Here is a 10,574-nt window from a genome sequence, read left to right on the forward strand (position 1 = left end):
CAGACGCAAATCTTCCTTTGGGAATTCACCCACGAAAGGGCTATTTGGCCGACGAGAAATGGATCGTGACCAAGGCTCCGCTCCCGAAAGGAAATAAGCACACCAAGGTCATCTCTAAGGTGGGAGCCCAAGTCTGCACGGTTGCTGCCGTGGTTGTTAGCCGCCCACGAATGCCGTCCCGACTCCTAGCAGCCACGTGGACCCAGCGGAACTGCGCCCGAGCGGCTGAGCACACAATCCGCTCTACTCCCAGTGGGCGTGCTAGACTGCGCACAGGCTGTCCCGGCTGGGACCTTCGGGAAGTCCATTGGCCAGGGCTATCTTTGAGGGGCTTCGGGGTGGACTCGAAGGCCATTCTTTTGGCTGCCGGTCAGCACTTAATCTCTTGCACCCCAGAAACTCCTCGTTTGACTTTATCCACTCCTACGTATGACCTTCAGAGGTTTCCCTTTGACTTGACCAGTCTTCCCTAGTTTGAAAGCCGGGTTAGCTGAGACCACGGGCACTGCGGAGAGCCCTCCTCTTACCCAGAGTGACTGAAGGTGTCCTCCTACCCAGAAGATCTTCAGCACCCACCTGCTCTCACCACTCAGATGTTTGTGTTGGATCTGGGGGATTTTTTTCTTCACCTTCAGGCACGATCATCACCAAATCCCTTTCTAGGCCCAGATTAGCGGAGAGTATAAGAAGGCAGGAATCTGTCATTATCTGTGGAAACCTGAACATGAAATGAATTGATTCGGTGATACTTGGCAGAAGGCAGAAAACCTAAAGATGAATGTGACACGGGGGTCCGGGGGTCCGTAGAGAGCAGAGCAGGGAACGATGAAGTCAGTAGGTGACCAGGGGCGGCAAGCCCAGGAAGTTAATGAAGAACCTCAAGGGCAAGGGGAAGGGTCTCAGAAGAAAGAAGATAAGCAGTAAGAAGTGTCACTTCGAAGCTATCGGGGTAGCTACGCTAGCATTTACTTAGTGTTCAGTGTGATGAACATGGAAGCAAGAAAAGGTTTGTTAACCTGTGGCTGGTTGACAGAGGTCTCTCTCCAGTGGGTTTTGCTCATTTCTACTATGGTCTTAAAAGGTTCTCTTTATCAAGCCTCTAGGGCAAGTGGTGTGTGATCAGCCTCCTATTTACTTCAACTCCAGAGATCTATCCACCCCTTAGATTAAGGGTGTATGGCAAGAGGCCAACAACTCAGAAGGCAGCAGCTTCTACCTCAATGTGCCAACCACTGGGTGCAGGAAAGACTTAAGAAAGACCACATGACAACTTTTTACTTTGGCTCCTCAGTTCTGATCTCTCTCCTCTTGTCCTTCAACCTCCAGGTTTCCCTGTCCCGAGGTCACCGGGGTCCTATGCCAGCTCACCTTTGCCTTCCAAGCCTTCTCTAGAAACCATTTGAGCTGCTCGATTGCACTGCTAAAGTAGGGCAGCCCCAATCTATCTAGGGGAAGGCACGAATGAGCAGAGAGCAGCAGAACCATTTTTTAATAGAGAGAAGAACGTAGCAAGAAAAATATCTAGAAAGAGGCATATCAAGAGATCAAAATTAGTTATGATGGATATTGGGAGGCTTTTGGTTTGGTGTTACCTACATTTCCTAATTACTTAAATAAGAATGACTTTTATAATAGTTATGGTTGGTGCTTTTTTAAATGATCTGTGACGTAATGTTTACAGCACTGATGAAATCTGTACACTATTCATTCATTCATAAACTAAGCATTTATCCACCACAGCTTATGTAGCAGGCCCGACTCAGTCCGGGAGACTTTGCCTCATAAGTGCCTCATAGGAGCTATGATGGAGGGTTTGTTTGATTTCCTATGATTCCAAAAGAGACCCTACCCACAGCCCTGGAATCCTACCATACACCCAGAAAGCTCACCTCTGTCCTCTGACCATCAGCCTAGCTCTGCTCTGGATGAGGCATGGCCCGTGTTGACGTCCCTCCTCTCGAATTACATCTTTTCTTGCTCACAAAGCATAAGCCATACTCTTCCTAATAAACATATTTTCCAATGCCACTGGTTACTACTGCTTAATACTCACTAGGTAACAGTAAGTCAATATCATGTCATAGTATTTTATCTATATTCCAGTGAAATTTTTGAGATGATTTTGGCATCTACAAGGGGATATTTTATCTCTTTTACTTTGCACCTCACCCGACAAAGTAGCAACCAAAAAATTAAAAAATAGTTTGAGCGCTCAAATATTCCCAGTCCAGGTCTCCAGCAGAGTAACCTTTAGCTATTAACTAGTGCTAATGAAATCTTTGCCCTCTCTCCATGGGCAACTTCACAGTTACAAAGAACACTAATGGGTCAGCTGAGGTGGGCTGTCCAACAGAACTGCACATACACACTTCAAGGTGTTTCTGCCAGGGCTTAATATGATGCAAGAGAAGAAAATAAAATAGTATTTCCTTCCCCGGGCCTCATGGGAAATATGGCAGCAAGGGAGGGAGTGAGGACGGGGACGGACGAAGGAAAGGAGAATACAGTGTCCTTGCAAAACTAAGGCAGCATGACAAAAATCAACCCAAGTCAACATTTCCTAAGCCGTGGACACACAGGCAGAGGGGGCTGTTAAGGGCTGAAAATAACTCCTGTGTCAATGTCTTCCCAACAAGGGCAGCTTGAAGCACATTGCCAAGTACAAGATCATTTGAGGATTGTGAGTGATAAGAGTAGCCCAAGCTTATCTTCTTCTTATATTTTCTAGCATTGTCAGTATAATTTTTTAGAGTACCAACTTTCTGTAACTTCTTCCTAGTTTGTTTGTTTGCTTTTTCCATTTTCTTCTCTGAACTTCCAAGTCATATGTTTCCAATGGATTTATGCCCCTATTGTCTCCAACCCAGGCAGGAAAAAAATGATGTCAAAGTGTTATACACCAAATATGACTTTAATTGTCATCCCGATGTCTCTCATTCACAGAACAGGAGGCTCTCCTGGCTCCAGGACCAGGTGAGGGTGCCATGTCCTTGCATTGGATTCATTCCACACAGGGGCTCTTCTTAGGGAAGTCATCACATGCCTAAAACTTCTGTGGATATTCAAGCCAGCTCCTCGTCTAGAGTCTGGCTTGAGATCACACAAGAAACTATAAAATCCAGAGGCAAAAAAACCAAATCTCAGCGTTCCCATGGCACCCTAGCACAGCGGCAGACCTGCCATTCTCTCTCACCTGAGAGGCACCCTCCCCATGAGCATTGTGGTTCCTTCTCTGGCCCTCAAACTACTGGGATCAGAAACACAAGGCCAAGATCAAGAACTTGGTGAGTTCATCAGTTATCTCCTAACTTACTTCCCCAAAGCAAGTACCACATTTCTTTGGTGCACAGATCTCTACAGATCATGTTAGCTGTGATTCAGTTATGAGGTTGCCCTCCTGCAGAACTTCCCACAATTAAAAAGAATTAAGTTATACCCTGCAAGGTTAAAAAAAAACCCAGAAGAAACATACCCTAAATGCACACATTTTACTTGAACAAGAAATTCAGAGTACTTCAAAGACATGAGCAATGGCAATTTCCCAGTCTCACATAAATCTATACATCTATAACTGGATTTTTTTTGTTTTGTTTGTTTTCTTACTGATAGGAAACCTTCATTCTTAGATGCCTTTCTGAGATAAAGACTGTTGACAAATTCTGACCTAAACTCAACAGCGTGGGGGGAAATGGGGAATCCAATGAAATTTATCAATTATGCAGTAATATTCAGAATAAAGACACAGTACTCTAAACTAGTTCTGTGTGCTTACAACCATAAAGAGAATGAGGGGTGGGGAGAGGGGAGCCCTCTAAAAAGCGAACTAAGAACCCCGAGACCTCAGTTCACTCCTTATTTTCTTCAATTGACCATTCAATTAAAAATCCTACTTTCCAGACAGTAACCCTTAGAATGTGTTGTTTCTTAGTTGTTTTTCCTTTTGTTAAGTAAAACTCACCAGTTTAAGGTGCTGCCAGAGAAAGTCCTTTCTCTCCCTGGGCTTCCCGAGGGGGTTGCCAGGTCTTGCCACTTCTTCCTATTGGTTCTTGCCAAAGCAGCACGAGGGACTCGGCGCTTCGCTGATGTTAGGTCTCATCGCATGGAAGGTGTTCATTTTCTAGCTGTCCCTCTTCTCGCCGCCCCTTTCACGGAAGGACCAATCATATCTTTGGGGGGGAAATAATCCATTTGTATTGAATTATATGAGGCAAGATGCAATTTTTGGAAGCTTAATTTACCAGTGTTTAAAAAAAGCAGCAGCAACTCTTTGGCCTTCTATTGATCAGCAACTAGAAGAATAATTCTGTTTGGTTTCTGTAATACTGTTTGCTGACAATCGTCTTATTTTATTTCAGATGTTCAAGTCTCAGGTGATCATTAAATAACCAAGAATTAAACCCTGGAGGTTTTAAGATTTTTCTTGCTAAGTTGTTTGTTTTTGTTAAAAAAAAAACAAAAACACTCTCCCTCTACCTTCCCTGTATCACCACTCACACCACTGGTCCTGAAGGGATCATCCGCCCTGGATTCCCTGTGCTTCCAGGTCCTATCTGTACCAATGTACATCCTCTGGTCTAGCCAGACTTGCAAAGTAGAATTCGTGTCATGATAGTGGGAGCAGGGGGGAAACAACTATATGTGACCTCCTCCCTGGGGGACGGACAACCATAAAGTGGGTGAAGGGAGACGTTGGACAGGACAAAATATGGCAAAATAACAATTTATAAATTATCAAGGGCTCATTAGGGAGGGGGGAGCGGGGAAGGAGAGGAAAAATGAGGACCTGATGCCGGGGGCTTAAGTGGAGAGGAAATGTTTTGAGAACGATGAGGGCAATGAATGTACAAATGCGCTTTACACAATTGATGTGTGTGTGGATTGTGATAAGAGTTGTATGAGCCCCTAATAAAATGATTTAAAAAAACAAAACAAACAACAGAATACACCCTGTTTGGCTATCTACTAGAACAGCTTTAGAAAAAACACTTAAACTAGAAAAAGGCAGGGTCACATATTTTTTAAAAACATAAAAGCTAACACTTGCCTTTGCCTGGGTGACAGTCCTACAGGTTTGTTAGGATAGAGATGAACTATCTGTTCTTCGGCATAAAGCAACCACAATCTTTCTTATCCAGCATGTAAGAGTCTACTGCTGGGAACTGGTACTGGCTTAGTGTTGGTGATGCTGCCTTTCATTCTGGTTCCACAATAAAAATGCCATGAAGTAGGTGATGGCTTCTATCACTGTTTGATCCATGAGAATGGTGAGGTTTAGAGAGGTTAAATTGCTTGTTCAAGGTCATGTTCCCCTCCTCATAGCAGGGGCTAAGAGGCTACAAATTGTTAAGATGCTGAATGTCGAAAGTCTGGAGGTTTTAGTTCATCCAGAGTTGTCTCAGAAGAAATGCCTGGTGATTTGCTTTATTAAAAAAAAAAAAATCAACCATTGAAAATCTGATGGAGCCAGTCTTCTCTTGACACATGGTGTGACCACGAGCCAGCATCAACTTGCTGGCACCTGGTTCTTCTGACTGATAGTCTCATGAAACATTTGTTGATGACATTAATGAGCAAATCCTTAACACCACCTGACATTCATTCAAGTATTTCCAGGGAGAAATTGCATGTATTTCAGTGAGGAAAGAAATGCAGTGTGTAAGGAAACACATGCTTTAGCCATGAGTCCTGGAAGAGAAGAGGAGTTCGTACAGACCCTGAAAGAAGTGGCCTGTGTCTTCTGATATCCATATTTCCATCTTAAATATCCCGTCTCATCAACCCTGTCGGTGTGCTTTTCAGATCACAGGGCTCTGTTTTTGTAGGTTCTCAGAATAAATTTTATCTCAATGCATCTTCCATTTACCCCACTTATCCTCAAAGCTCTTAAGACAGATTTGGTTTGGGGGTGTTTTATTTTTCCCCCTCTTGAGTTGTGTAATTTTCCCTTTTTTTTTAATCTGAGAAAATACGGACTCTTCAGTCATAGGTGTTGAAATGGGAAGGGTGATGAAAAGATGCTTAAGAAGGGAGTAAGCAGAGCAAGCTAAGAGCTACACAGATCCTCCGCTGATTCCATGCCGGCCTCAAAATGACATTTCTTTGATTTAGCAGACCCAGGCTCCAGGGCTGGTTCCCCGCCTCACTACGAGTGACTGTACCCCGGATCCACGGGCTGCCTCAGCTCCAGCGAACTTCATTTCAGCAACTCTTCCCCATTACCACGCCCTGAGCACTGCCTGCCTTGAACTGTTTCACTATGAAATCATAAACTCCACCGATCATCCCGTGACCAGAACCTCTCGTCTTTCTCTGAAGGCCAAGTATTGCCATGCCTGAATCTCTTTGTTCCGCCCCAACCTGCCTTCCTTACCTCGCTGAAAATCCAACGTCTACTGTTTGAATCAGTCACCCCACAAGCTTCAAAGATGTCCAGCACCCTTCAGTTTCTGTTGGACCTGCCCAACGAAATTCCAACCTCAGTTCATTCAACCCTTCGCTTCCGTTTAGTCAGCATTCCAGACGGGGACAGCAAGTGGCCCTCTCTGTGGAGGAAAGGCAAACCAAAGTCATCGCTGCGGAGCCCATTTGGACTCCTCCTGGCCCCGAGGGTAGGGCAGGACCAGACCGCAGGGTTTCCGGTCTGCGAATCTCAGCGGAAGTAGACAGTCCCAGCTTGCTCCCCCAGAGTGGCTAGTGGATTTGAACTACCCACCTTGTAATTGGCAGCCCAACACGTAATCCCCTGTGCCCCCAGGCCTCTACCGTATGCTTGCACAATGACACTGTCCTACTGCCCCAAATAATGCTTCTTTAAAATTTCTGCTGTTGAAATCTAAAAGCTGTGAGGTAGCACTGACTGAGGAGAGGAGAGAAAAGAGTTTGTGAGAGTCAACATAATCCAATCAGGTTACACGAAGACGCCCCGGAGGACTGTGAAGTACGAGCTGGACTACTTACGGCAAAGTCAGCAGTCTGAAATCACCAGCCATTCCCAGGGGGACATTCTGCTCCCGTAAAACTTGACAGCCCCAGAGACCCAGAGAGGCAGGTCTACGCCGTCTCTGCGTGTTTAGTTTATAAACAGGACATGGCCTTGCAAGCAGTGAATTCCGACTTTCAAGAGTCTTACAAGGTAAATGGAAAGCTAAGGAACAGAAAGTTAAAATAATAACGATAGATAAAGATAACAACAACAGAACGTCAATAAGCGTCCAAGGAGAGGCCAAGTGCAGAAATCCCAAAGAGAAAAATTTGGACACTACTGGTTGGGAAGAGCTTTCCGGTTTGGGGGGGGGGGTACCCCCTCGTGTAGTCATTGTTCATTCTGAAATTGCAGAAGTGACAGTAATATTGAAGCCGTGTATGTATATTATACATAAGGTGCCCTGATAGTGTCGTGGTTATGCGTTGGGCTGCTAACTGCAAGGTCAGCGGTTCAAACACCAGCCACTCTGTGGAAGAAAGATGAGGCTTTGAACTCAATAAAGAGTTACAATCTTAGAGACTCACAGGGGCGGTTCTACCCTATCCTATGGGCCCACTATGAGTCAGCATGGACTCGATGGTAGTGAGTTTGACTTTGGGTTTGGTGATGAAAACATAACACTAATTTATCAAGTAATTTGGATACAGGGCAGATCTATTCAAAACAATTATTATATATCTCTTAAAATCATTTAGAAAAGTTCAAAATAGTTTCCAGTCAAGGCGGAAGCAGTTCTCAAAATCTTGAACTTAGAGAGCTGGAAGCAGACTAATTTTCTTGTGGGGCAAAGGAGGTGGGGTGGAGAGAAATGCTGCTACGTAAATTGTTAGCTACAGCTCAAGTGACAAGTCCGATTTTTGCAGGTTAGTTGATGCCGAGTGTTTTTGATTCTTGTGAGCAAGGAACATTCATTGACATAGATTTTCACAAAGACTGTTTCTTTTGAATGCCCAGCTGTGTGTGTGTGTGTAATCCATGGGAGGCAGTATTAACTTACAACTATATGTTTGAGAATCATCAGAAGTAAGTAAAAGTGACAAATGAGAGTGAGGAAAAAAGTGGACAGGGAAATTTATATCAAAATCTTGAGCCCAAGGCTTAAAAAGGAGATTGTGAAGTGACAAGTTTCATTGAAAGATCAGAAAAATAACACCGAGGCTGAAAATTTACAGATGATATAGAAGAGATAAAAGTAGACGTGCACTATAAGAAATATTAAAGGAAGTCTTTCAGATGGAAGGAAAATTATGTCAGGCAGACATATAGACCTACCCAAAGAAATGTAACTCCCTGGGTAAATGTATGAGATGTCTTCCTATCACTTAAAACTCTTTGGAAAATATTGACTGTTCAAACAAAGAAAAATGTAGAATATGATGGATACCATGTATAAAAGTAAAATGAATGAAAGTAGCAGAAAGTTCAGGAAGAATAAATGGGAGTATAATACAGGAGGACTCTCGCACCCTACCCCCAATGAAACTGCATCACTTGAAGGTAAGTGTATTATGTCACATCTACTTTCATTTTTAATATGTGATAAGTTAAAGATACATCTAAAAAAACAGCACTGAATTTACAGCAAAAAAGAGTTGTAATTAATAGCCTACAAAGGAAATCAAATGTAACCATTAAAAAAATAAATGGAAAAAGTAGAGAACCAATAACAAAATGAGACTTAACCTTAGCCATACTAATTAGTAATCATATAAAGGCTAATGTTTTCTAATTAGATTCAAAAGAAAGATGTACTCGTGTGCTGTCTGAAAGAAATACATTTCAAACATAAAGACATAAAGGAGTTAAAAGATACAGAATGGGGGCTGGTGGGAGAGGAAGTCCCCAGGTCACAAACATCCAGGGTAGGGATAACTCCTAAGCCCTCTGAAACTAATCCCACTGTCACCTGAGTCTGATTTGGATTCTAGAGAACAGAATGAACTCCTCCTTCGTTTTAGGAGACTGCAAATCTCTCCTGGAGTGGACAGCCTCCTCTTTTCTCTAAGGAGTGCCCACAAGTGCTCTCTGCCTGCTGCTCCATCAGGATCCCTACTGTTCGGTAAATTCTCCTTGACGTTGAAATCACGTTTGACCCAGTCCTTAGAACAAATTCATCATCACAGTCACGTTCATTGGCTGCACAAACAGCTTTTAAAAATCACTGAAAAGGTTTAAAAGCTTTTCTTAAATAATTCAAGGCTAAGTCAGAACTGTTAGGAGCTGGATAAACACCTTGTTCTGACTTACCAACAACTCTAGCTTCAAGACTTAGATGCGAGGATACAGTATCATCTCATTTGCAACCCAGAGACTACCTGTACCATGTTATCACCAATGAAAAACAAAAAAGGCTAAGTGGCTATCAACAAAACCCACTGCTATCCGGTTGATTCCAGTGCACAGAGACCCTGTATAGAGTTTCCAAAGCCTGTAAATCTGACTGGAACAGATACCTTCATCTTTCTCCTTTGGAGCAGCTAGTAGGTTTGAACCTCCAACCTTATGGTTAACAGTGCAATGCTTATTCCACATGGCCAGCAGGACTCCAGTGATAACACAGTGCTTAAGAATTAATTGGATTTTAATATCCATGGAGAGAAAAAGTTTAATGAAACTTATCTGGAGATGCTTGTGTATTTATGTTGCTATTGAAACAGCTCATGATACAAATCGATAATGAGAAATGTTACATATTGTTTTCCTAGTGTTGGTACAGTTCAAAACTTAACAGCTGACTTAAGATGTGTCATAAGTGCAAATCAGTTTCAGATATTGATGGCCTAATATTTTTTAAAATCTCAATAATTTTCACTAATTACGTTAATGAACACATTGCACATTTATCAGCTTAACTAAAGCACGTGGCTAGAATTAAATTCATACATTTCTTTTACTGCACCATCCCCACAATGTCACTGTGTTGGAGACCCCTGGATAGCCACGGTGTCTATCTATCTCCTTTCTCCTGCTGACCCTCGACTTTACAAAGCACAATGGCTTCTTCCAGGGACTCCTCTCTCCTGACGAGGCATCCAGTGGGCCCGAGATGGACGAAGTCTTACCAACCTTGTTTCTAAGGAAGACTCTGTACTTCCTCTAAGACAAATCCCTTTGTTCTTCTGGCAGTTCATGGTACTTTCCGTATTCTCTGCCACCACAATCATCCCAAAGCATCCATTTTCCTCTACTGTTTCTAGCCATTGCCCAACTTTCACATGCTTTTGAGGTAACTAAGGATAGCATAGTTTGTGTCAGATGCACCTTAGTCCTCAAAGTAACAACCTTGCCCTTCAACACTTTCAAACAGTCCCAGGCAGCAGCTCTGCCGAGCGCAACGCAGCACTTGGTGTCCGGACTGCAGCTGCTATGAGCTTCAACTATGATCCAAACAAAATGAAATCCTCACTGTTAGAAATGTTTAAAGAAGAATTACGTATTTGGAGCACATTATATTTCTGTGGGATAGCACTCCTAGAAGATTTGGAATGGCAAATACTTGACCTAATTGACATTCCTAGAATAATGCCCTAAACAAGTATACATTGTGCATATTTTTTGATACGCATACTGAGCGTATGAAACTTGAACC

Source organism: Echinops telfairi, unplaced genomic scaffold (assembly GCF_000313985.2).
Source record: "Echinops telfairi isolate 266 unplaced genomic scaffold, ASM31398v2 ScPeMD7_3533;HRSCAF=4204_1, whole genome shotgun sequence".
In the NCBI taxonomy this organism is placed as follows: Eukaryota; Metazoa; Chordata; class Mammalia; order Afrosoricida; family Tenrecidae; genus Echinops; species Echinops telfairi.